General features: G+C 45.6%; 1 pseudogene; it reads right to left on the minus strand.

Annotated features, from left to right (window-relative positions):
- Positions 1-2,749: 2,749 nt before the first annotated feature.
- LOC125157706 (beta-hexosaminidase subunit beta-like) lies at positions 2,750-4,373 on the minus strand (annotated as a pseudogene).
- Between the last annotated feature and the right edge of the window lie 21,337 nt (positions 4,374-25,710).

Consider the following 25,710-nt stretch of genomic DNA (forward strand, 5'->3'; position numbering starts at 1 on the left):
TTTCTCACTTGGCTTTCCCTTCTTCATTTCTTAATTAAAAAGAAAATTGTGCAAATGTGATAGACATTAGGGCTGTAGGCAAATTCACCTCTCTCTGGGCACAGGGTCTGTTTGTTATTTCCCTACCCGCTGGGACTCAGGGTGGCCATGAGACTCGCTTTGACCAATGAAATTCAAAACTGTGTTAATTTTTGAATGTGTGTTAATTCCTTCCAAGAGAAAGGCTTTAGATGGCCCCCGCGAGACCGCGTAAGATAGCCCCCGTGAGATAGCCCCCGTGAGACCACGTATCATCTCTTTCCTCTTGCCATGGTGACGAGTGAAGCTGTTTGTCATCCCAGGCATAACCTAAACCATGCCAGCAGATAGGCGTTTTCATTGTTAAAAAAGTAAGGCTTTTTTTCAAACAATATAAAGATATGTAGAGCTTCACTTGCCAACACATTAGCCACTAGTCATACATGGCTATTTTGATGGGGAAAAAAAAAGAGTTAAATTAAAGATTCATTTCCTCAGTCACGCTACCCACATTTCAAGTGCTCAACAGTCACACGTCACTAGGGGCTACTGAATGGGACAGCACAGGTACAGAAAGTTCCGCTGGGCAGCGCTGAAGAGTTGGACAGCAAAGTACCCAAATCACTGCCCCCACACCCCTTCACCAACCCCTCCCTAAATGCCACCACTCCTTACGGATTGTCCTTCTTCTACCTTATATTACTTTTCCTATGGTTTCACATTATAAATATAAATACATCCACATACATACATAGACATAGCGCTTGGTGACCCGCCTTTTTAATTCAGCCAATAAAAGGTCCCGGAGATGGTTTTTTTCCTGCTGGATATTTCGGTGGTTTCTACAAGTAACCACTTCTTAGCATATTGGTAGGGATCCTTCTAGCTCTTCGTCCGGGAATTTTTTTCTACCTTGACATAATATATAATATGTATTATACTGTGATTTCTTTTTCCAGTTAAGTAACAATAAGATCTGGAGTTTATTCCATTCGTTTATATTCTCCTAACCCTTTTCTAATAATTTTGTCATTTTGATTTTACGTTTAGCTCTCGAATCCAACTGACATTTAGTTCTTCGGAAATAAACAAATAATAGAAATAAAGATAGAAAAATGACAGTGGTGTGAATTAGGAATCTAAAATATTGGTTTTCCACATAGAGAGCAAATCATATCAATTTCGTTTTCCAACTACTCTATGATACTTAAAACTAACAGAAATGGATTCATAGAACAGAAAAGAGAATTCAGAAGCTGATGCATGTTTATTTGAAGTCCTGTGGCTTCATAGGGCACTTATAGTTGGTTTCTGATATGGCCAGTTATCCTCAATATTCTTTTTAAAAAACTCTCTTGGTTCCTTTCATTACATTTTCACTTTTATATGAATTTTAGGGTTGAATTGCCCCCCTTCCTTTTACCATTTCTTGTTGGACTTTTGAGTTGGAAAGCACATTCAGAAACATGGCATGACTACATTTTTCAGGTATTATTTAATATCCTTCAGCAAATAGTTCTTTTTTAATTTCTTCAGCTAAATCTTACAACTTGCATTAGATTTAGCCCTGGTTTTATTTATTTTTACTGTATTTGCTATTGTTGATATTGTGAAACTAACTTTTTAAAATGCCATTTTCAGAGAGGTGATTGGTAGTATAAGAAGGCTATTAATGTTTATATTTTTATTTTCAATTTCCTTAACTATATGAACATTATTCGTAGGTTTAATCATTTTTCAGAGAAACCTTTTAGATTTTTCAAAGCAGATAATCAGTATTATCTTCAGGCAAAGACACTTTTCTCTCTTCTTTCCAATATTTATGCCTTTTTTTTTTTCAATGTTTATTTTATTTTGGGGACAGAGAGAGACAGAGCATGAACGGGGAGGGGCAGAGAGGGAGACACAGAACCAAAAACAGGCTCCAGGCTCTGAGCCATCAGCCCAGAGCCGACGCGGGGCTCGAACTCACGGACCGCGAGATCGTGACCTGGCTGAAGTCGGACGCTTAACCGACTGCGCCACCCAGGCGCCGCTATTTATGCCTTTTATATCTTTTCCCTGTGTTCCTGCTTTTGGACATTTTTTGAGGTACCTGAATGTTAAGATTATCTATTTACGTCCTCTTTATTTTTCTTGCTATCACACTCGTTAAAGGATAGACTGTTTGGGAGATCTTTTAAAAGAATCAGGTCTGTGGGGGCGCCTGGGGGGCTCAGTCAGTTGAGCATCCAACTTCAGCTCAGGTCACGATCTCACAGTTTGTGGGTTCGAGGCCCGCATCGGGCTCTGTGCTGACAGCTCTGTGTCTCCCTGTGTCTCTATTCCTCCCCCCGCTCATGCTCTCTCTTAAAAATAAACATTAAAAAAATTTTTTTTAATCAGGTTTGTGTTCTATTGATTAACTCTGTAATTTTTGGAAAAGTACCATTAACATCTGCTTTGCCTTTATATTTATTTTTCCAGGTTTTTCTGTTCTTTTATTGGGTTTTAGATTTCACTGCTAATTTCATTTTCTCTGCTTCTCTAGGGAATGTATTTATAACTGCCTATTTTTCTTCGAGCACTTTTTTGGCTATACTCCACATTTTTTTTTTCAACCATTAAATAGATACATTTTATTCAAAACCAGTATACCAAAGCTTAATTTCCATGATTTCAAAATCAAGTTGATTGTAGTGCAGATCGCTGTGGGCTTTGTCCCCTCCTATTTTCTGCTTTGGACCCATTTTTATATTTTGTACTTGTGGTTACAACGCCCGGGAAAAAAAGTTTCTGCAGATAGTCTTGTCTGACCACTGTGGACTGGTGAACTGTTAGTCTGGTGTAGGCATCTTCTCTTTTTTTAAAATGTTTTTTATTTTGAGAGAGAGAAAAAGAGGGTATGCAAGAGTGTGGGGGAGGGGCAGAAAGAGAGGGAGAGAGAAAATCCCAAGCAGGCTTCGTGCTGTCAGTACAAAGCCCCCCTCAGGGCTCGATCTCATGAACCGTGAGGTCATGACCTGAGCCGAAATCAAGAGCCGGAGGCTTAACCGACTGAGCCACCCGGGCGCCACCTTCTTCTCTTTGATGTGCTCGTGACTCCAGAGTCTGTCACCCATGGCACTTGCCCATGGCCACAATCTTGGAATGAAGTAAGTTGCATCCACAAATTCTCCCCATAGACAAGCTTCTCTACCAATGACAAGTTTTGTTCTGTTCTTGGGAACCATCAAAATCAAGAGGGTCCACATTATAGCAATGTCTACAATCTTGTCCATAACTAATCAAATCTAAGCACCAAGGAGGAGAAAAGATCACGGGGAAACCAGCTGCTGTGTTTTCACCCTGTTCCTCACGATACGTTTTATCTTTTCGTACCTGAACGATTGTGCCTGACCAAAGCTTCACACGATCATCAAAAACCTCTTGCCAGGCTATGGGTCCCTTGTTTATGGTTGACACAAAACCCAAAAGCTCTTGAATGCAGAAAGATTCTAGTCTTCTAAAGTCTTCGCCAAAGCCTTTCTGCTTCATGAAATGATTCGATTTTTGGATTGGATTCTCAACATTGAAATTCCACTTCGTCACCTCCCAAGTGAATGAAGTGATCTGGAAACACTGTACTAACTTTGAAAAATTTTAGACAGAGAGCTCTAAACTGAATTCAGAATAGAGTTTATAGCTCTAAAGATCCCAGACTGCTTAGGTCTCCCCAAGAATGTGTATGTCCAGGGCTATAAAGCTCTGATATGACTCGAATCCCTCACAACCAGCCATACTCGATCGCCATGGAGACATCATTTGGTGTATAAACACGAGACAAAGAGTGTCTTCTTTGGTGCCTAACTCAGGGAAAGCAGCGTCTGATAAGGGAAAGGCTGGTCATCACCCATGTGCCAGTGCAGAACATTAAACTCATTAAAGGCTATGGCAGCCTTGTAGTACTCCCAAACTCTGATGGCCTGGAGGAAAACCACTGGTCCTTTCACAAGCAAAATACAAGAGTCATCCGAAGAGCCATTGGGGAAAACATCACACTCCGAGTCAAGGACAAGTGAGACTAGAAGTTGCTGTAACTCGACCGCAGTATTACGTTTAGCAGGGCCGCGACACCACTTGTAGAAGCCAAAAATATCGTCATGGTATCATCGAAACACTTCAACTTTTTGTTTTCATTCCAGTTAAACACAGTGTTATATTAGTTTCAGGTGTACGATATAGTGATTCAACACTTCCATACGTCACCTGGTGCTCATCAGGACAAGGGCATTCCTCAATCCCTTCTTGCAGGAGGGAGCGGGCCGGGCGGCAGTGGACGAGGGGCTGTGGCTGACGAAGTTCCAGGGGCGGAGGTGCAGCAGCTGTGGACACATCTGTGCCCAAGAGTGGCATAGGCCACAGAGCCTTGCCCGTGGGCGGAGACGGGGGTGGGGGCCAGTGCCACCAGCAGCGCTGGTTTTTTGTAGGACTCTCATGACCTTGATGAACCTTATAATTAAGAAGTAATTCAGGTTAGGGGCGCCTGGGTGGCTCAGTCAGTTAAGCGTCCGACTTCAGCTCAGATCATTGTCTCACAGTCCGTGGGTTCAAGCCCCATGTCGGGCTCTGTGCTGACAGCTCGGAGCCTGGAGCCTGCTTTGGACATGGATCTGTTGTCAATATGATCTCTCTTTCTCTTACTACTTTTGGCTTTCACTTTTACAAATATTAATAATTCTGCCCTTGTTTATCTCTTTCATTCTAGCATTTTATGATAGATCTTTTCTAACCTTTACTTTTTCGCCTGTTATTTCGCCTGAAGCCTACTTTTAAATTATTCAACCAATCTGTTTTTCCTTTTAAAAAAATTTTTTTAACATTTATTTATTTTTGAGACAGAGAGAGACAGAGCATGAACAGGGGAGGGGCAGAGGGAGAGGGAGACACAGAATCGGAAACAGGCTCCAGGCTCTGAGCCATCAGCCCAGAGCCCGACACGGGGCTCGAACTCACGGACCGTGAGATCGTGACCCGAGCCGAAGTCGGTCACTTAACTGACTGAGCCACCCAGGCGCCCCTGTTTTTCCTTTTTTTTAAAAAAAAGGTGTATTTAACCCATCTACATTTAATGCAACTGTTAATATCCTTGGGTTTATTCATGCCGTCTTATTTCATTTGTTCTACTTACCATGACTTGCCCTTATTTCTTCTTTTTCCTTCCTTGCCTACTGTTGTGCCGATACCTGTGCTTTGTTCCACTTAATTTTCTTCTAGTAATCGCGAAACGGCCATCATTTTTCTATTTTGCTACTTGCTGCTTTTAAATTTTTAGCAAATGCATACCTAACATTATAGTATTTTAGTTGCGACCAAAGGCAATGGGTATCTAAATCTTCCTCCCCAACAAAACGGAAATCTCACTTCCTTCTCTAACCCTTTCATTTCCCTTCTGACATCTAGGATTTGGATCCTGGGTTGTATCATTAGTGTTATTATTATCATTTGACTTTTGCATCTATAATCATGTGCAGTGATCAGTAGCTACATCTCTCTCTTGGCATCCGTTTTTATTCTGGTGGCACTGTAAGTAACATTTTTTTTAATGTTGATTTTTGAGAGAGAGAGAGAGAGAGAGAGAGAGAGAGAGCATGTGTGGGAGAGGGGCAGAGAGAGAGAGAGAGAGAGAGAGAGAGAGGGAGACACAGAATCCGAAGCAGGCTCCAGGCTCTGAGCTGTGAACACAGACCCCAACGCGGGGCTCGAGCTCACGAACCTGAGATCATGACCTGAGTCCGAAGTCAGAAGCTTAACTGACGGAGCCACCCAGGTGCTCCGTAAGTAACATCTTTAGCACTTTCAAAGTGCCTCCGCAAGTCTCTGCATATCTAAAAAGTCTTAACTTCTCTTTTTTTAAGTTTACTTTTTAATTTATTTTGAGAGAAATAGAGAATCCCAAGCAGGCTCCGCACTGTCAGTGCAGAGCCCGAAGCGGGGCTCGATCTCACAAACCGTGACATCGTGACCTGAGCCGAAACCAAGAGTCTGACGCTTAACTGACTGAGCCACCCAGGCTCCCCAAAAGTCTTAATTTTGCTTGACACTTGAATGGTAGTTCGCCAGGTTATGGGATTCAAAATCTAAAATCATTTCCCTCAAGTTTGCCAAAATACGTGGCAAGAGGGAAGGTTAGAAGAAAACTAATGTTTATCTAGGGTGGGCCATCATAATACTTTGCCATCATAATAACCCGAAAGTAGAGGTAGTCGTCTGCTTTTTTGACATCAGTGGAAACTCAAGCACAGAAAGGTTTTCTCGTGCGTGAGCAGCACAGAAAGTGAGCAAAAGGGATACTTTCAGCCCAGTGTTCTTGGACCTCAAAGCCCTACTCCCAGTCTAGACCGCTGCCTTCCCATAGAAACAGAAGGCAAGCCACATGCCTAATTTCAAATCTCCTAGTAGTCAGATTTTAAGAAGTAAACAGGTGGCATTCATCTTAATACTTTATTTAGCTCAATTTATCCAAAAAAAGCATGCTCATTTCGGTATGTCATCAGTGTTAAAAAATGATCGGGGAGATACTTGGCTTTCTTCCTACTGACTCGTTAGAGTCTCGTGTGTCTTTTACCCTTACGGCCCACCTCCGTTTGAAATGGCCACATTTCATGCCCTCCACAACGACACGGGGCTAAGGAGCCACTGTACTGGACGGTCCAGCTCTGTGCCATGCTGTTTTTTTTTTTTTTAATTTTTTTTTTCAACGTTTATTTATTTTGGGGACAGAGAGAGACAGAGCATGAACGGGGGAGGGGCAGAGAGAGAGGGAGACACAGAATCGGAAGCAGGCTCCAGGCTCTGAGCCATCAGCCCAGAGCCTGACGCGGGGCTCGAACTCACGGACTGCAAGATCGTGACCTGGCTGAAGTCGGACGCTTAACGGACTGCGCCACCCAGGCGCCCCTGTGCCATGCTGCTTTTGAAAGCAAACGCTTTCCAACACTGATTGAAAGCGTTCTGTGTGGGTGATTTTTCCATCCCAGTTTGAGATGAGGAAATCTGTCTCTCCCTGGAAATAATTTTATGGCTATTTTTTGCCGATTGCAGATACACCACTAATTCCCCCTCGGTGCTCATCCTCATTATGTAGCGTGGCCTCTCCTCGTGGTCTACACAGCCAAAAGTCAGAAGCGCCTTCTTAAAGCCAACCGTTAATCCATTCAAAAGACAGATTAAACAGTTCTCCCCCATCTAATGCCCGCTGGGTGTATATTTCTATACCCGCCTGACTTCCTTTTTTAGGCAAATACCTGGCCCAGTTCAAACAGGCTCTTTATCACTCTTGGGACAGCACTGGGGCTGGGGCAAACATCCCATAGGTTTCCTTTAGTCAGCCCCCAAGAGTGTTATGAGAAGGAAATAACACACACACAGCAATTTATTTTAAATCTCTGAAGCATCCACCATTTCACATTCTCTTCCGCCAGAATTCCTACCAAAATCAATCTCCCAGGCCCCTCACACTGTCTCCCCAGAGCCTCATATAACTCTAGCAGTATCAACTTAGAAACTGGAGTTTTAAATAATAAAGGCTACCCTCCCTCAATGGAGACTATTACAGATTGACGGGCTGGGACAGTAGAGGTTGGATATCAGCATTTGGGGCCCAAATGGCAGCTTGACTTACACGACAGTCAGCAGAGAACAGCTGTTCCAGGCCCAACCAGAAACCCTTGGGATCAACATTTTGCAGCTCTGTCTTAGAGTTGATGGTCTTGGGCAGGTCACTGAATCTCTCTACCCCTTACTTCCTTCATCTCCATGTGAGGACCATGATGTCTATTCCGTGGGTGGTTGGTAAGATGAACGGATATGATGTATCAAAAGGTTCATTATAACTCCCCCAATAAGTGTCAGCGGAAAAATAGTTAAGAGTTAACATTTTATGTTTCCAGCTTTACTGAGGCATGACTGACAAGAGAAATCGTATATATCTAAAGAGTAAAATGAGATTATTTGAAATACATATACTTTGTGGAACGATTATCACAATCAAGTTAATGAACGCATTCATCACCTCACATAGTTACCGTGTGTGTGTGCGTGTGCCCGCGTGCTGAGAACACTTAGGATCTACTCTCTTAGCAACTTTCAAATACACAACATGGTATTAGTAACTAGAGTCACCATGCCGTATATTAGATCTCCAGGCTTATCCATCTTACAGCTGAAGAAGGCTTGTACCCTTTGGCCAGCATGTGCCCATCCCCCCCCACCCCCAGACCCCCATGGCTAACATTCTACTCTCTAATTCTATTGAAATTGGTTTTTGTTTTTTTTTTTAAGATTCCACATACAAGAGATGACACAGTATTTGCCTTTCTCTACCTGGCTAATTTCACTTCTTGCTTACGCTCAAATGCTGGCTTTGCCGCTTTGAGACCGTGGGCATGTTTCTTCCTTTGCCAAGACTCCGTTTCCTTGACTTTAACCTCATAGAGTCAAGACCTTGGTCTCGCGAGGCTATTGTTGGACTTGAATAAGGCAACATATGAAAAGTTCTTTGCACAACATGAGCCACGCATTAAGAGTTTCAAATATTGGAGCTCTCGTTATCATGGACTAATGTGATATTATAGTGACAATACTTCCACCATGATGTTTTAAGAAGTGAAGACTGGGGTGCCTGGGTGGCGCAGTCGGTTAAGCGTCCGACTTCAGCCAGGTCACAATCTCGCGGCCTGTGAGTTCGAGCCCCGCGTCGGGCTCTGGGCTGATGGCTCGGAGCCTGGAGCCTGTTTCCAATTCTGTGTCTCCCTCTCTCTCTGCCCCTCCCCCGTTCATGCTCTGTCTCTCTCTGTCCCAAAAATAAATAAACGTTGAAAAAAAAATTAAAAAAAAAAAAAGTGAAGACTAATTCTAAATGACATTCTTAGGAATGTCACCGGCATACCGTGAACTCTTGAAGATACCATATGAATAACCAACTGGTGACCTGTGGACAGGAAGGCATTTCACTTATTTCGAAAGGGGCTGATGAGGACACTGGGCAGAGGCCACAAGACTTTGAAGACAGCTTGTTAGGAAAGGTGTGTGGAGCACCACGCCCGCCTGCCTGGAGCAGCCTGCTGGGGTTGACGGTCCACCTGGCATCCCCGGTCCATGTTCTGCATCCTCACATGCTGTCATTTGTCTCTGTCACTTCCAGTCTCCAAGTGGCATCTGCTCACCTCACTCAAGGTGCACGCCACCCTGACCCCTCTGCCCCCGGTGTCGGCTTAACCCCTTTGCTCTCTGCCTGAGTCTGCTGGGCCATGAGCGCCATGAGCCTTGGGTGGATTCTCCTCCGGCCCCCCCCAATGAGAAAATGGTATTTATTTCAGCAAATCAAAGGTGGGCCCCTTATGACGTGCGCATCAGGAAAGCAGAGAGATCATATCTCTTTGGCTTACCTGAAATTTGTGCCGCAAAGGAGCAAACACTAGAGACCCAACTGAGGGTTGCTGGAGGGGAGGTGGGGGAGGGGAGGGTCTAAATGGGTGACGGGCGTGGAGAATGAGCGCTGGGTGTCCCGTGTAAGAGATGAATCACTGGGCTCTACTCCTGAAGCCAAGACGACCCTGTATGTTAACTAACTTGAATTTACATTTAAGACAATAAAAATGTTTAAAAAATGAGCAGATGCGGGCATGTGCCGACTGATTTCAATCTAGCTACACGGTGTTTCCTGTTTTCTGTTGCTCCCAGCGTCTCCCAGAAAGTCAGGGCCATTAGCCATGAAAATGCATCCGGCACAGGAGCAGCTTGTTAGAGGACAGCGACAGCAGGATGTACATAAAACGCCTGAAAAAAAGCAGGGCCCTCAAAGCAGAGGGCTTCCCCTGGGGAAAGTCGGGCTGGCAAGCTGAGGAACACACTCCATATGCCTCGTCTGCCACCATCAGCCGCAGCCACCTGTGACAAAATGTCCCCACCTTTCCAGGCGCCGCAGGGCGAGGCTCTCCCCAGCTGTGTGCTGCTCTTTTTCACGTCTCCCCGCTTGTAATCTCATTTTCACTCTCTCTTCTCCTGTTCCTTGTCGGTTTAATTATTCATTCGACAAACATCCCCTTAGCACTGTGAGAGACCATGTTCTCCCCGGTTCCCGAAATGGTCTTCCTGGTCTACCGGCACCCAGATCACGGAAGCTAACAATTAAAATGCATATCCGTGGGCTTTTTCCCAGCTCTGCTGAATGAAATCCTCCCATGTGCAAAGCTCAAGGACTCGAATTTGGGACAAGCCCTCCGAATAGTATTGCGATACATGGGGGAGTGTGGATGCCAGTCACATGGATTTCCCTTCTGTTCTACCTTTCTCCTATAGCAGGATCTCTCCAGCATCAGTCAAGTCTGCACAATGCCCGGTTCCCCACGCCCTCGACTAGACAAGGGAACACAAGCTGCTTTAACACATCCATCCCCCAGAGTTTGTGGCTTAACACAGTAACACGTTCCTCCTCCCCAGCAGCACATTTCAATGCCAGGCAACCAGTCATGCAACTTCCCTCAAGGTGGTGATTCAGGGCTCAGACTCCTTCTATCTTGTGGCTGCCTTATCTTCAAGGGGTAGCTCCCAAAATGCCCTCCACAAGGCGCCCCCCACATTCGAGCCATCCAGAAGAGGAGTACGGAGGACCGCAAGGGAGTTGGGTCCATTTCATGAGTTGGGGCTGGAGGTGGTATTTTCCACTTCCGTCTACATTCTGCTGGTCACCCGGGGTCACACAGCCACAACTAACCTCGAGGAACGTGGACAAGTGGTCTAACCATGTGCACAGAGAGCGGAAGATCTTGAAGAAAACTTATCAGCGTCTGTTTCATGCAGCTCATTAAAAAATGTTTTTCAGTATTGAGGTTCCTCCCCAAATTAAAAATAGAAAAAAAACTAAAAACAGAAATACTACGTGATGCAATAATTCCACTACTGGTTATCTACCCAAAGAAGACAAAGACACTAATTCAAAAAGATGTATTCACCCTGTGTTGATTGCAGCATTATTTATAATAGTCAAGATATGGAAGCAACCTAGTATTCGTTGATAGATAAGGAAAACATGGTGTGTGTGTGTGTGTGTGTGTGTATACACATACAATGTAATGTTATGTGTAGAATTGAAAAAAACAAATGAATAACCAAACAAAAAGCAGAATCAGACCTATAAGTACAGAGAACAGGCTGAAGGTTGCCAGAGGGGAGGAGGGAGGATACCGAGCAAAATGGGTGGAGGGCGGGGGGAGGTGCAGGCTTCCAGTTACGGAATGAGTAAGTCACAGGAGTGGAAGGTACAGCGGCAGGGAACAGAGTGAATGACATCATCGTCACAGCATTGCACGGTGACAGATGGTAGCGACACTTGTGGTGAGCACAGCATAATGTATAGAGAAGTCGAATCACTGTCGTCCGCCTGAAACCCATGTAGCATTGTGTGTCAGCTCTACTCAAAGAAAAACAATTTGTTGAATGGTTTTTCGGCACCAGGGGAGAGTAGCTGCAAACCGGACGAGCTATCCAGAGACTGGAGACCTTCCCTGGGACGGGCCGCGACTGCTGATGCTGGCACGATCCTTGCCAAAGAACAGAAACGAATCAATCTAGTCGATCCGTTCTCTGCCTACACCAACCCTCTGCAGGCTTCTGGGGCCACGCTGGGCCCTAAAGGTGAGCTGCAGCCTTACTGGGAAACTGAGGGCCAGACATCTCAGATGTCCTCCAGATGGCTTGAAAAATTTACCAATGGGAAATCTGACCAGAGTTGATCCATATACTAAGACTATTCTTGTCAGGCAGGAGCATTCCAGGGAGGCCTGGTCACCAAAAGTATACAATCGAGAGTCCATTACACTGATAGGATCCCGAAGCAAATCCAAAGCCCAGACCCTTGAAAGCTGTGATAAAATGAACAGATAGAATAACGCAGAAAAGTCAGAAGTCATCATCCGAGCCCCTTCACTCTGAGGCTGTGAAAGGACCATCAGAAAAGCAAGACCTTGGTGCTCTGTGATTTAAAAAAAGAGCAAACCTCCGGCAGGTGACTCTCAATCATGAGATGGGCGGGTGGTAACAATGAGAAAGGCACCAGTGTGCTCCTGTTTGACATTACAAACTGGAGTGTTCTGGGAGGAATCTGTTTCTGTTGTCGTTGAACTCAAAAAGACGCTACAGCTCCATTTTGGCAAGAAACAGGGGGGAATGGTCTTTATTAAAACCCCAGCAGAGCCAAGAGCTCACTCAATGGCGGTGATGACAAGATCTGAGAAAAAGCACCAGGCGATAGTCATCAGGAATGAATGAGTGAGTGGAAAGAATGGGATGGGGAAGGAGGAAAAGCCAACATCCAGGTGCCTTACTGAAGTCACTGCTGTGTGGAATGGGGGCTCCATTCTGCTGGAGAGGCAGAAAAAAATGACCACCCTAAAGGTGGGGCGTCAGAGAATTTATACATTGGCTTCTTTCCCTCATGGTGGGGGGTACTTTCCTCATATTTCTGGGCTATGCTTGTGCAAGGGCCTACTGAGCTCCTAAGATGTCAGAAGAGACCCTGAAGCAGAAGGCAGGAGAGGGAGGCGGGGCCTTGTAAGGGCAAGCCGAGTCTAGATTGGCAAGGAACTGTCCATCTCAGCTGCCTCTGAAATCAGAGGTCAGCCAAGTGGACGTGACACAGTTATTAGATGCGTCTTCCAAAAGAGGACCCTGAGCTTCACCCTGGTTTCTTCTTGAAAGAACGGCCATCTCTACTCCCTCACCTACCATTCGATTTCAACCTATCCCCGTTTCTTTTCAACCCACCATGATCAAATTTCAAACTCAGCGAAGCCGAGTTACTGTCTGATTATTGAACTGGTGGCTGCCAAACCAGATAGTCACTTCTCAGGACTTGTTTGGGGGTGTTGGTATTAAGGGGGCATCTACAGCTGTGGGATTGCATAAGGGTACCTTGGACTTTACCTTGTGCCTCGAGGACTTGTCTGTTTCCCAGAATCTCCAAATATGTTGCTAGAAAATGTCTTGGGCTTTCATCAGCAAAGGTCAGAGCAGGAATTGTTAGTAGGCAATAAACGCCATAACAGTTGAATACAGGGGTCATGGATTCTGTGGCAGGAAAGGGATCACGAGAGGTGATAAAGGACGGCCCGTCATTACCAGTTCGCCCTACTGCTCAGCCCGGTCTGAGTCACATCACCGTCTCCCACACCTGTGTGACAATGTGTTTCCTTCCCTCCTACCGTTTCCATTGTCCCGCCATGGCCCTTCTCTGCCATGGGGTTGGGCGGACCACCTCTATCTGTGACTGTAGGTCAGGGCTGGAATATTGGTTGGAAACCCATTTGTCACCCAGCTGCCCCACCATACGAGTTATGACTGCACACAAGTCCTTTATTTGGACAGGAGCTGAAAATAATATTCATTAGGAGAAGGACGACGTCTATCAGCATGCACACTATATCGCGGTTGACATGTGATAGATCAACGTTCATGGATAGAGGATCAATATTTCAGTACAAGATGAACTGAACAAAGCTCCAAGCGTGGGTCCTTCTCCGGCTGGTGCCAGAGCCTTCCACAGAACCCTCCCTGATCTTGGCTGCCCCTTTCTAGCCAAGAGAAACATGAAAGCAGGACAGAGATGAATGACTTCTGTGAGGCAGTCTGAAGTCCGAAGCAGAGTTATAGTTGGAAGATATGTCAGAACAGACAGAATGGTACCCCTTTTTCTTCTCTTCTCGACCTGGCCGCTTTGCTCCTCCTTCGAGACCCTCCTCTCTGTAAGCCTGACACTACCCCGAAGCTGTGCACACCTTCATCTGCGCTCACATTCCGGGCCAGGGTTCTTCACTGCGGGTGGGGAGGTCTGTCCTGAACATTGGAGGACGTCCAGCAGCATCCCTGGCCCGTACCCACTAGATGCCTGGAGCGTCCAGTTCTGATAGCAAAAATATCACCAGACACTCAAACGTCCCCTGGGAAGGGGCTAAGTACCCCCTCGCCAGGAAGTCAGTGAGCCTGTGAGGACCCCAGGAGATTCCACTGCATTGTGCAGGCTGGACAAAGTGCTTCTGGAGTCAACGGTGGACGTCAGCCCTGAACTTAGACGACTGTCAGACGTGGTTAGAGCCCAGACCGGTAGCTGAAAGCCAACCAAGGCGCGTCTTTCTCAGCAGCCGGGGCGTGGTTGAGCAGACCCCTTTTCTTTATTTAAGTAGAGCCTTCTGCCCAAAGCATTTCTGAATAGCCAAGCCCTGTAAACGGATTTCTGCTTACCTGACAGGGAAAAATCAGCAGAGGTGTGGGTTCCCCGCTGCGCTCACACATCTTAAGCTTTCATTTTACCGCAGCAATAACAAGCTGATGCCAGGTCACCCGTGACCCGCTAATGGGGTGCGTTTTCATATTTATCTGCTTGCACATTGTCTGTGGCCTCTTTGGGAACGCTCCCTGATTGCTCTCCAATCACTTCCCGCCCCTTTCGAGAACATTAGGTATTAATTCAAGCTTGTCAAATCTTATATGATATATTCCATTCAGGAGCTAATACCTCATCAACCTTACCTGGCACGGAAAATTCAATTTCTCAAGGTACCAGCTGTTATCCTGGAGACCTCGCATATCTGTTTGGAACAGCTAATAGGAAATGTTCTTGCTGAGGGTTTTTGGTTTTTTGTTTTTTGCAGCTGGTAAAGTTCTCTGCATTGCATCTGAAGCGTATACGTCCGTGAATCCCCCCAAAATTAACAAAATGAATAAATTTATGGCCTAGAAACTTAAGTGCTTTTCTGTTATCACCCTAAATAGCAACAAATGAAATAAAACACAATGCATACGTGCAAGGTACAGGGTTCTTCAAAAGACATATTTTTTTAATGTGAAGGTTGTTGATGCTTAGTTTCAAAAACAAAACAAAACGAAACAAAAAAAACCAAACCTAGACTGTGGAGTGCTATTGGATGCGATTGGAGGCACGTCTTGTTGAATAGCCAACCGACGTCGTTTCTGTGTTTTAGCAGTTACCCGTGTGGAAAAGCCAACCCATAGAGATACATTATCGCAAACGAAATTCAACTTCCATAGCTCATTTTATAAGGTCAAGATAATCTTCTCTCAAAGACATCAGAATTCTCCAGAGCTTGTTTTAAATAGTAACTCTAAGCTGTCATTAGCATTGCTGTTGTTGTTATTATTATTTATTTTGTCAGTAGTACTGTTGGGTGTTTTTCATTGAGGTATAATTGCCACGTAACATTAGTTTCAGGTGGACAACATAACGATGTATCCTCACCACATAGTTTCGATTTTTCTTCTTACAAGGAGAGCTCTTAAGATTTACTCTCTTAGCAACTTTCAAACTGACCCTCCTAGAGCTTTCTGACTTTAACTCTAGTTGTGAAAATATCCAGCTTCGTCATTTGATCTGGCAGGTTAACAACTAGAGCAATTTCAAAGACGGGAGGCACATAAAAGACACTTCAGATTGTTTGTAACAACTTATAATGGGATATAAAAATATCCGGGAGGTCCGCCCATGGCAGAGTTAACGAGGACTGCTAATACTACTCTGGGTGCCTGAATGCCTAATTGAAAGAAATGTTCCATTTCAGTTACATGGTATAAAATAGAGATATTTTAAGAAAATGTAAATGTATAGGCCTCTTGAGCTCTATCCATCAACTCCCAGGTTAAGAATTCCAGTTCTAATGGACATCGCAACAGGAAGGTAAAGCAAGGCAGATTCCAGAAACATTTCAGACCACATGACTCAGATTTCCACCCAGCATCTCCACCTGACCTCTTCGAGATCGTCTACTGAGTTTCCCCATCGTTCATTCAGACCTGACCTCAGAAACCCCCCCTTGCTTTTCCACGAACACGATCCTGCCTCAGGGCCTTTGCACTTGCTGATCTCCCTTCCTGAATGGGGAGAGGAGCTGCCCTCAGATTTCTAACATAGCCGCTTCTGTCACCACCTTGAGATTTTGGCTTAAATGTGTCACCTTCTCAGTTAAACTCCCTGACTTCATATTTAGAATTGCAATCTGTGCTAGGAGAATTACGTGCAGCATGCCTCGAACTGGCCTAAGCTATTCTGTTGAAATAAGAAACGCATCCATACGGCACTGACTCCTGGCCAAGGCACGAAACCTATTAGTTAATAGTGCTGCTGTGTGACCACGGGTTCGAGAACTTTGGAGCAGTTCATACGAGCTTGTCAGCATTATTTATTGATAATAGTGAGATTGATAACCTGTACCGGGTCAGAGTGAGACCCTCAGAGGTCTCTGATGGTAAGGCTGGTTACAGAGCAGAAATATCCACACATAACCAGCAAAATATAAAAACCTCCAGGCAGGACTCCGGTTGGACTTCCCTGGTTTCCAGGGGTACCGTGTGCACATATCCATGGCCCCTGATCGGAAAGCAAGAATGAATCCTGCCACAGCCCTTCAGATGGAGGACGACACAGCCCCAGCCCTGTAATAAACTCCAGATTGGTCAGCATTGTCACTTAAGGTCCCTCGAGTCTCCGTTAGCAACCAAACTCTGTCTAAGCGCCACCATTAGGGCACGATCCCGACCCAACTCTCCCTCTGGCTTCCTCATTTCCGTGGCACTAAGCGCCATCTGACATACTATATATTTTACTTATTGATTTTGTTTATCACATGACCATATCTGTTATGACTTTGCGGATTATTTTTTTATTGTCCTCCCACTGGTCTAATTGTTTCTTTGTTGCTGTATCTCTGGACCATAGCAGACCTTCTGCATTTGTTATTTGATGAATAAATAAGTGCAGAAAGAGGCGGAGGAGAAATATCACTTAGAGTTCAAGGCTGTTTTGACCCAGCTCGGAGGCTAGAAATCAATACACAGAAGCTTAGCAAGATGGACAATGATAAAGAGTGTGTTCACCTGCTGATTTATGCTCAAGTCAGTTATCATAAGGGACAGAGATGTTAACCGACAGTTGGCTGCAAAGAAATTGACGTATCTAATCTCCATTGACTCAAAGACCCAAAACTAATGTCCACAAAGGGCCGCAAGTGGCTAAGAACTTGTCTTTCTGACAGTTCCTCCAGCCTCTGAAGGCGATCAGAGTCACCCAGATGGGGCATCTCTTTTGGTTTCCCTAAGAAGTTTCTGTGTTTCAGGGACTTTGCTCTAGGGGCAGGACAATGAACTCAGGTGGGAGTTGGCAAACACCACCGGGCTCGTCAGTCAGAGGCCTCAGCCACAAAGTTTGGGGACCTAACAGTTTGAGGAGGAGCCATTTCGATGGGCCACTGATACTGAGGTTTGGCTTCTTATTCCTGGCGACATCAATTTGTAAATCCCTCGGTCTTTCTGGGCTCCCCTATGGACTGCTGATCTGGAAAACACAACTTAACTTTGAGTGCTGTTTAGCTGAACAATGACAAAGTCCCTTCTTGGTCTAGAGCATCGGAGGAGTTTTTTTTTTTTTAATTTTTTTTAATGTCTATTTATTTTTGAGAGAGAGAGGCAGAGACAGAGAAAGAGGGAGACACAGAATCCGAAGGAGGCTGCAGGCTCTGAGCTGTCAGCACAGAGCCTGCGACGCGGGGCTTGAACCCACAAACCACGATATCATGACCCGAGCTGAAGTCGGACGCTTAACCCACTGAGCCACCCAGGAGCAAGTTTTCTTAAACACAGGGTCTGCCCTTCGTCTCCGCTCCCCACCCCAAATGGAATTCTAAGTCATCAGGTCTGATGTGGGAAACCAGCATGTCTAGAACTTCTGTGTGTGATTTTACAGTTAGGGACTACCGTCTCTAAATTGTAGTATAAAGAATTAATGAATTCAAAACGGATGTGTGATTTTAATGGGCAAATTGTATTCACTTCTTTTGAATTATAGAGGAAACCTTTTTTATGTTCATTTTTCTCTCAAGGCATCTGTTTTTAATTTTTAATGTCTACCCAGTTTTATTGAGATATAATTGGCATATCAACACCGCATAGGTTTCAGGGGTACAACGTAAGGATTTGATATATGAACCGTGCATCGCGTCACATAGTTAAGTTCCTTTTCCTGTGATGAGAATTTTTACAATCTATTCTCTTAGCAACTTTCCAATACACAACACTGTATTATTAACTATTATTAACTACCACGCTGTACGTTACATTTTTGAGCGTCAAGGTGGTGGCATCTTTTCAAAGAAGACTGTGCGGTTTGCTCTGGGCTTGGTGGGTTTGCTGACATCTTGTTTCTACCTTTCATTTATTGTCCTATTGTTTGAACTTCCAGAAGGAGAGTAAAGAGGAATGTCGGCTTGCTTTTGAGTTGGTCTGGAAGAAGCTGGTGCCTGGTTGTTATTCGTAAGTTGTTGGGGAGGCAAAGAAGCGGGTAGGTGACATATGATTTGCTCAAGAGTGAAATGGTCAAGGGGCGCCTGGGTGGCTCAGCCAGTTAAGTGTCTGATTTCAGCTCAGGTCATGATCTCACAGTTCGGATCCTCTGTCTCCCTCTCTCTCTGTCCCTTCCCCACTTGCACTCTGTCTCTCTCTCTCAAAAATAAACATTTTTTTTTTAAAGAGTCAATTATCGGCAAAGCTGGAGAGAAAAGAAAGATCTTCCGCCCGGTGGGTCCCCCCGTGCTCCCATACGAAGCTCTAACAACTCTGTACCGCCACAGTGAAAAACTGTAGCGGGAGGCCACGTACAATTTTAGAGTAGCCAAATGAATCTGCATCATTAGACAGCTTCTCCTCCGTTTGCGTTTAAGCCACAAAGGTGAGGCACAGTTAAAAGGGACACTCTCAGGACATATCCCCTTAACTCTCCTCTCCAACAGATAGTCTCCTGAGGCAGTCAGCAGGAGCCGGCTTCATCGTATACGGTCTAACCATTCCTACAAATGCTCAAAGCTGATTGTGCACGTCTGTTCCCAACTCTGCATTCAATGGCATCAGGCCAGTGGCCTGAAATTGGCCGCAGTGGGTGTCTATCTACCCCAGACATTGGTAAACACTGCAAATCCGATGTCTGATTTTTTTTTTCTGGAGACCTGAATGTTAAAGATTTACCAGCATAGCACTTATCAAAAGCCATTGTCCATGTCAAGGTAGACAAAGGAGAAATGTCATTATGTTGCCTCCAATAGTCGGGCGAGATGTTTGCTGAAGGGGGTCCTCTACATGGAGAGCAACCAAATATCAAATTTTGTCCTAATCGTCCATATCAGGGGACAAGAAGCCCCTTCCCTAATTCTTGAGCCATTCTTTACATGACTAATGCTAATTCGGAGAAGCTCATTATTCCCTGACTTTCTACTCAAAGGGGGACCTCTGCCCCGCTAGGACAAACCTAAGAAGATGAAAGGTTTCCAGAAGAAAGTCATTTGTTTTGATGACTTCGTCCAGCATAGCGCAGCTGGAAGTCTCACATCAAACTAAAGTCTTTCTCCCTTCAGAGTAGCTAGCTGTCTCTCGTCCTGACCCAGAGGGGAAATCACACGAGACACAAAAATTCACAGCCCAAGGAAAGCTATCTGCCAGTCTCATTTAACCACCAATTTGGCATCACCAGCACAGCTGCCTTCGGTCCACAGTTGATTGAACCAAAGACAGAGAATTGCTTATTCATTAATCAGACGGGAAGTGGTCGTCATTGACCGGGCACGGCAAAGAGTGAACACTTAGAGCCTTGGAACCCAAGACATCAGTATTCCCACTGGTGGAAATCCTTCCAAATCTCTGTAGCTGGTCCTAGTACACATATTTGCTTCTTCCTCCCTTCTGCTGCTAAATTTCCAAACAGCAGAGTGCATTTTCACTAAACCCAATGAACAAACTAAGCGACTGGATCAGAAAAGCATTACTGAGCCAAAGGGCACAACAGGGCCAGTTTCCATCCGTAACCGTCAGTAGCTGGGGGCTGTGAAGGAATTTTTGTTCAAGTTTTTTTTTGTTCTCCATTACCCACAGTTTGACAGGTCCAGAGCGTAACTGATAAGACCACATATGAAATACATTTCTACAAACACCACGGTTAATGAGTTCTGGAAAATGCAGGGAGGGAAACAGCCAAGGTGACGCTCTAGTTAATAAAAAATCTTCCAAGGAAGCCATTTGCACTTCAAATGCTTCACTCTTAGCTTTGTCTGAGAGACTCCCTAGGCTATCTTTGGATGCCAAATAACCCCAGTGGCTCTTGCCATGTCAGTCCTTCCTTCAGTTGGGTTCCTGCTGTCAGTGGTCTTCCCAAGAGCCAAGACTGACTTGCATTTGCGCCACACCGTGTGTATCCTTTCTCCTTATGGCAAAGGGCATAGAGCATTACTGGCCTGGGAAGCACATCTTACCTGAAGTCCTAGAAGAAACAAGACAACGGACCCACTTAGGACCGAGAACATGGCCCTTTGATTGTTTCGGTAACCATTTGGTTCCAAGGAATACAATCTACTCAAGATTTAGTTTACATGAAAGAATGAAAAGATCTCATGGAAGAGGAAGCTGTATAGAGTCCAGGTTCCAAGAAGAGCCGAAGTTAAAAAAAAATAGTTTCAAGAAGCTTAACAATAGGCATACGTGAATACTTACTCTGCTGTCCCACAGGTCGATTGTCTCAGGTAACCATTCTGAGTCTTTGTATTGCTTCATTCAAATTTTCCAGAGAAGGAATGTGAGTGCCTGAAACAAAATCAGTGGGGTCAAAATGGATGACCGAGTGACCCAGAGCAGACTGAAACTGAAAGGAACAGAAGGATTTGACATTTGTGTGGCACAAGAAGTTACCGGGATATTAATGGTGCTTACCTCTCAATGTAAGGTTAATGCTTTTCATGGCTAATTCTAGTTCAGGGGTCAGCACACCTTTTCTGTGAAGGACCAGATAGTAAATAGTTTAGGCTGGGGCGCCTGGGTGGCTCCATCGGTTAAGCATATGACTCTTGATGTCAGCTCAAGTCATGATCTCACGGTCCCTGAGTTTGAGCCCCATGTCGGGCTCTGAGCTGATGCAGAGAGAATCCTGTGCTTGGGATTCTCTCTCTTCCTTTCTCTGTCCCTTTCCTGCTCACGTGTGCGCTCTCTCTCTCTCTCTCTCTCTCTCTCTCTCTCAAAATAAATAAACTTTAAAAAATAAATGAATAAATAAATAATTTAGGCTTTTGCATGCCTTAGGGTATCTGACCCAACTACTCAACTCTTATTTAGTGCCAAAGCCAACATAAGTAACATGTAAATGAATGGGTGTAGCTATGTTTCAATAAGCTTTTACTTATTAAAACAGGAAGCAAGATGGGTTGGGTCTGCTAATCATTGTTTGCCAACCTCTGCCTTAGATCATTTCTCTTCCTTCTCCCTCAAGCCTCTAGCTCCTTCTAAGTATATACCACCAGAAGACACGAGCCACCACCTCTTCTGCTTATGGTCATCAACAAATGCCTGGGTTTTAGACCTGGCTCTGTCTTCCTCACGAGCTTTCATGCTTGTCATTGTTCTTGGAAATATTCCACTCCTGCAGAAGAGAATTCACTCTACAGTCTCATTTCTCTGTCCCTTGCAGCCTCTACTTCCAATGATCTTTTCCTTAGCCCATTCACTGTCTCCTAGAGCCTGTCTTCTCCAATAACCAAACTACCTCCAAAATCTTGATTTGGGGACTTTCACTAACAACAATCCCTCCTGCTCTAACCCATTGACTCTAGATACAAATAATTCTCTGAGTCCCTGAGGTCACTGGGACTTCCAGTCCACTGGCCCTCCCAGTTTTTCACTGTCCACCAGCCATGCCCTCCAGTGTCCCCCCACCCTACCCTGCCCAGTTTAGGCAGCAACCATCCCCTTGTTTACTCCCCTTCAGTCCCTTGATGGTCTTGTCCTTCTTTCCCAGTTTTGCACCCATGCACTGGGTGTGGCTGGAGGAAAAACACAACCGTGACCACAGATCTCAAGTGACTACTCCACTGCCTAACAATCCTACCACGTTTCTCTCGTACGGTTAACTTCTCCACTATTAGAGATGACTGCTTTCCATCTTTTCCATCCCCTAACAACCAAAGTCACCTCCTCCTGCTCACTCTTCCTGCTTCATTGGGAAAAGAGAAACCACCCAAGCCCATACTTCCCAGAGTCCATGGCCATTTATGATGTGGGCTTGAAGGCTGGGGTTCCCTAAAAGCAGGCACCTTCTGTGTCAAGTGTCTGAGTTCTTGGTTTGTGTTTCTGAAACACACACAGCTTTCTAGGAAAATCATGCTGGGAAGGCTGGAAGGGAGAGAGCACTTGGAGACCTAGGGTGGAGTTTGCTCACACAAGGAGACATGAATTCCCCAAGACTGGGGTGCCTGGGTGGCTCAGTCGGTGGGGCGTCCAACTCTTGATTTCAGCTCAGGTCATGATCTCATGGTTCGTGGGATGGAGCCCCGTGCACTGTCAGGGTGGAGCCTGCTTCGGATTCTCTCTTTCTCTCTGTCCCTTCCCTGCTCTGACGTGCACGCTCTCCCTCTCTCAAAATAAATAAATAAACTTTTCAAATGAATGAATGAATAAACAAATAAATACATTTACTTCCCAAGACTAAAAGGGGACTGTGGGTTTGGGGCAGGTGCCGGAAGCAGGTGCCCATGTCTTCTTCCCACACAACGGCATTGAGCGTTGCTACAGGCACTCTCTACGGAGGCTAGGTCCTGGGCACTACGACCCTCAGCCTCAGCCCGGGCATTAAGTTACGTGGTTGCCTCCGAGCCTCCTGTCACCAAGGAACCACATGAGTCTGGACAACAAACATCATCAGAGACCACCTCGTCTAAGACCAGGAGGCCCTCTTTGCATGTACTGGGCAACATAAGACCCTTGAGATCTCTGTTTAACTCCTCAGTGGGGTTCATAGTATGGCTAAGTTGAATTTCCAGCCAGGATGATACCCACCAATTAAATCCACTTTAGACAACGAAAATAAACGGGATGTTCCTTAGATCATAAATTGAAGAGTAAACCACACACCCACTCCATCTGATTCTGTACAGTGCAACTCACAGGAAGAAATTTCCACCGGTGGTCTTCCCAAGCGCATTCTGATTTAAGTAAAAGGCACAGAATGCGAATTAGATGAAAAGCAGGGTAATACCATCCCCAGTTTCCATGGTCATAGCCCAACATTTACAATGTAAATACTTAGGCTTCCAACAGCAGTATCTTCTAAGCCAATGAAGCTTAAACACCTAAAACATCACATTAAAATTCCCACACAGGCCTGTGGAACCACCCGATTTCACTGTACTCCAAAAAAACCCCAAGCTTTCAAAAGAGTATAGAAAGTTGAAAAATCTCTTATCACCAGAAGTGAGCAAAGAGGCCTTGGGTGGGGAGGAAAGTGAGCGGAAATCAATTTTACTCGCTTTGGCCTCACGATGGATTTTGCAAAGCAAAGGGGAGAAAATCAATCTTGTCAAATCAGTGAGCATTTATACACTTGAAGGAGTCTAAAGGTCTTGGAGGGTGTATTAGGCAGGAGGACATTCTCCATCACGTCATGGAGAATACGGCATGAAGGTTGGACCCTTTTCTGTACTGGAAGGATCGTGCCAAGGATGAGCATGGCTCCCTTATTCCAGTCCCAAACTAAGACACAGGAAGTCCTATGGGTGCCTATTCTTGACTCACCAGAACATGCTTCCAGATTACATTAACAGAAGGCCCCCTTACCCTACCTCTGATTTGAATGCCTCTATCATTTGGGGGTCACTGAGCCATCTGATAAGACAAACCTCCTATGGCTGCAGAGTACGTCCATGCTTTGGTGAGTAGGGGCTGGTCACTCCCGGTGACGTCACCAGGGAATCAGACAGGAAACCAGAGGATGGAAGGTGGGCCTTGAGCGGAAGGCAGAGCAGAGGGCTCCCGTCTGTCTCGGCTTCACTCTCCTACATGTGGAGGAGACATCACAGACGAGTGCTAAGGGGAAGCCAGGAGAGGTAAGGGAGCCGTGTGCTCTGCCCGAGGGGAGGCGGCCAGGGTCTAGGCCAGGAGGTGGACCTGTGGCAAACTTAGCTGCATCGTGTAAGCATGTTACTTGGTCTCCCTTTCGGTGTTTGTCAACTTTAGTGAAGACTCCCGGAAAACAGCCTGGATGAAACGGTCCTTCCTCGTCTTAAGTCCAGTTGGGCAGCTGTAACAAAAACACCACAGACTGGAAGCAACATGTCCCGGCCTCCTGGTTTGGAGGTGGGCCACCTACTCCCCGTATGTTCACGTGGCAGAAGGGGCGAGAGCTCTCCGAGGTCTCTTTTCTGAGAGCACTGACCCCACCATGAGGGCTCCACCACACTGTAATTCCAATGTAATACCATCCCCCTGGGGGGTAGGATTTCAACATCTGATCAACACACATGTGGGGGGGGGGGGAGGACACAAACATTCCGTCCATAACACACCTAGATTTACAGAAGAGTCACGAAGGCCAGCCTAAGAGAGAACGGCACACCCCCACCTCACCCCTCTGGCAGGTTCCAAAGGGAGTGGGGTCAAGGCTGAGAAATCCCACTTCTTGGCCCCACCTGGACCTTCCTTTGTCATTCCCAAACTCATCAATCTAGGCTTGATGCGACCAAAGGACTATGTGGTCCCCGACAGAACTGTGTGACCTTCGGGAAGTGACTTGACTGCTCTGGGGCCCTTTCCTTAGCTGTAAAATGGACATAGTAACAAACCCGTATCAAAGACTTATTGTAGGTATTATGCGATGTTTGTGAAAATCTGAGAGCCATGCCTGGACATGGAGTAAGCAGTATATACACGTTTGATTAAATAACAAAAGTGAGGGGCGCCCGGGTGGCTCAGTCGGTTGAGCGTCCAATTTCGGCTCAGGTCACGATCTCACGGTCCGTGAGTTCGAGCCCCGCGTCGGGCTCTGGGCTGACGGCTCGGAGCCTGGAGCCTGCTTCCGGTTCTGTGTCTCCCTCTCTCTCTGCCCCTTCCCCATTTGCGCTCTGTCTCTCTCTGCCTTTTAAAACTGAATAAATGTTAAAAAAAATTTTTTTTAATAAAAAAATAACAAAAATGATCATTATTATGCTGTTATACATTGGACTTTAGGCACATCAACAGAAAACTGATGGCAATTAGCCATTAGCAGGTGTCATAGGCAGAATTCTCCTATGGGTCCCAAGATTCTGGGTCCCTGCTATACACACTCCTTCTGCCAGTTATTCAATTAAACACTAACCTGGGTGGTCATTTGAAGGAATTTTGCAGCGGTGACTAAGGTCCCCAATCAGGAGATTATCTAGGTAGGCCTGACTTAACCAGGAGAACCCTCCAGAAGCAGAGTCCCCTCCAGCTGGCTGCGGCATAGGAGCCGGGGACATGCATGCCATTTGGCCCGGAAGAAATCCAGGGTAGATGCCGTGACATTCCTAGGGAGGGGGCCATACGGCAAGGAACTGTGGGAGATCTCTAGATGCCGACAACAATTCTCAGCTCACAGCTAGCAGGGAAACAAGGCCCTGAGTCCTACAACCGCAAGGAACTGAATTCTGTTAACGACCAGTGATCTTGGAGAAAGAGCCCCACGCCCCAGATGAGACTGTACCCTGGGTCAATACCTTGATTCCAGCCCTGTGAGACCCTGAGCAGAGAATCCAGCCACACTGTCCCTGGACTTCTGACCTTCAGAAACTATGAGATCACAACCTTGTATTGCTTTAGGCCACTAAGTTTGTGATAATTTATTGT

This window comes from Prionailurus viverrinus, chromosome X, assembly GCF_022837055.1.
Source record: "Prionailurus viverrinus isolate Anna chromosome X, UM_Priviv_1.0, whole genome shotgun sequence".
Lineage (NCBI taxonomy): Eukaryota > Metazoa > Chordata > Mammalia > Carnivora > Felidae > Prionailurus > Prionailurus viverrinus.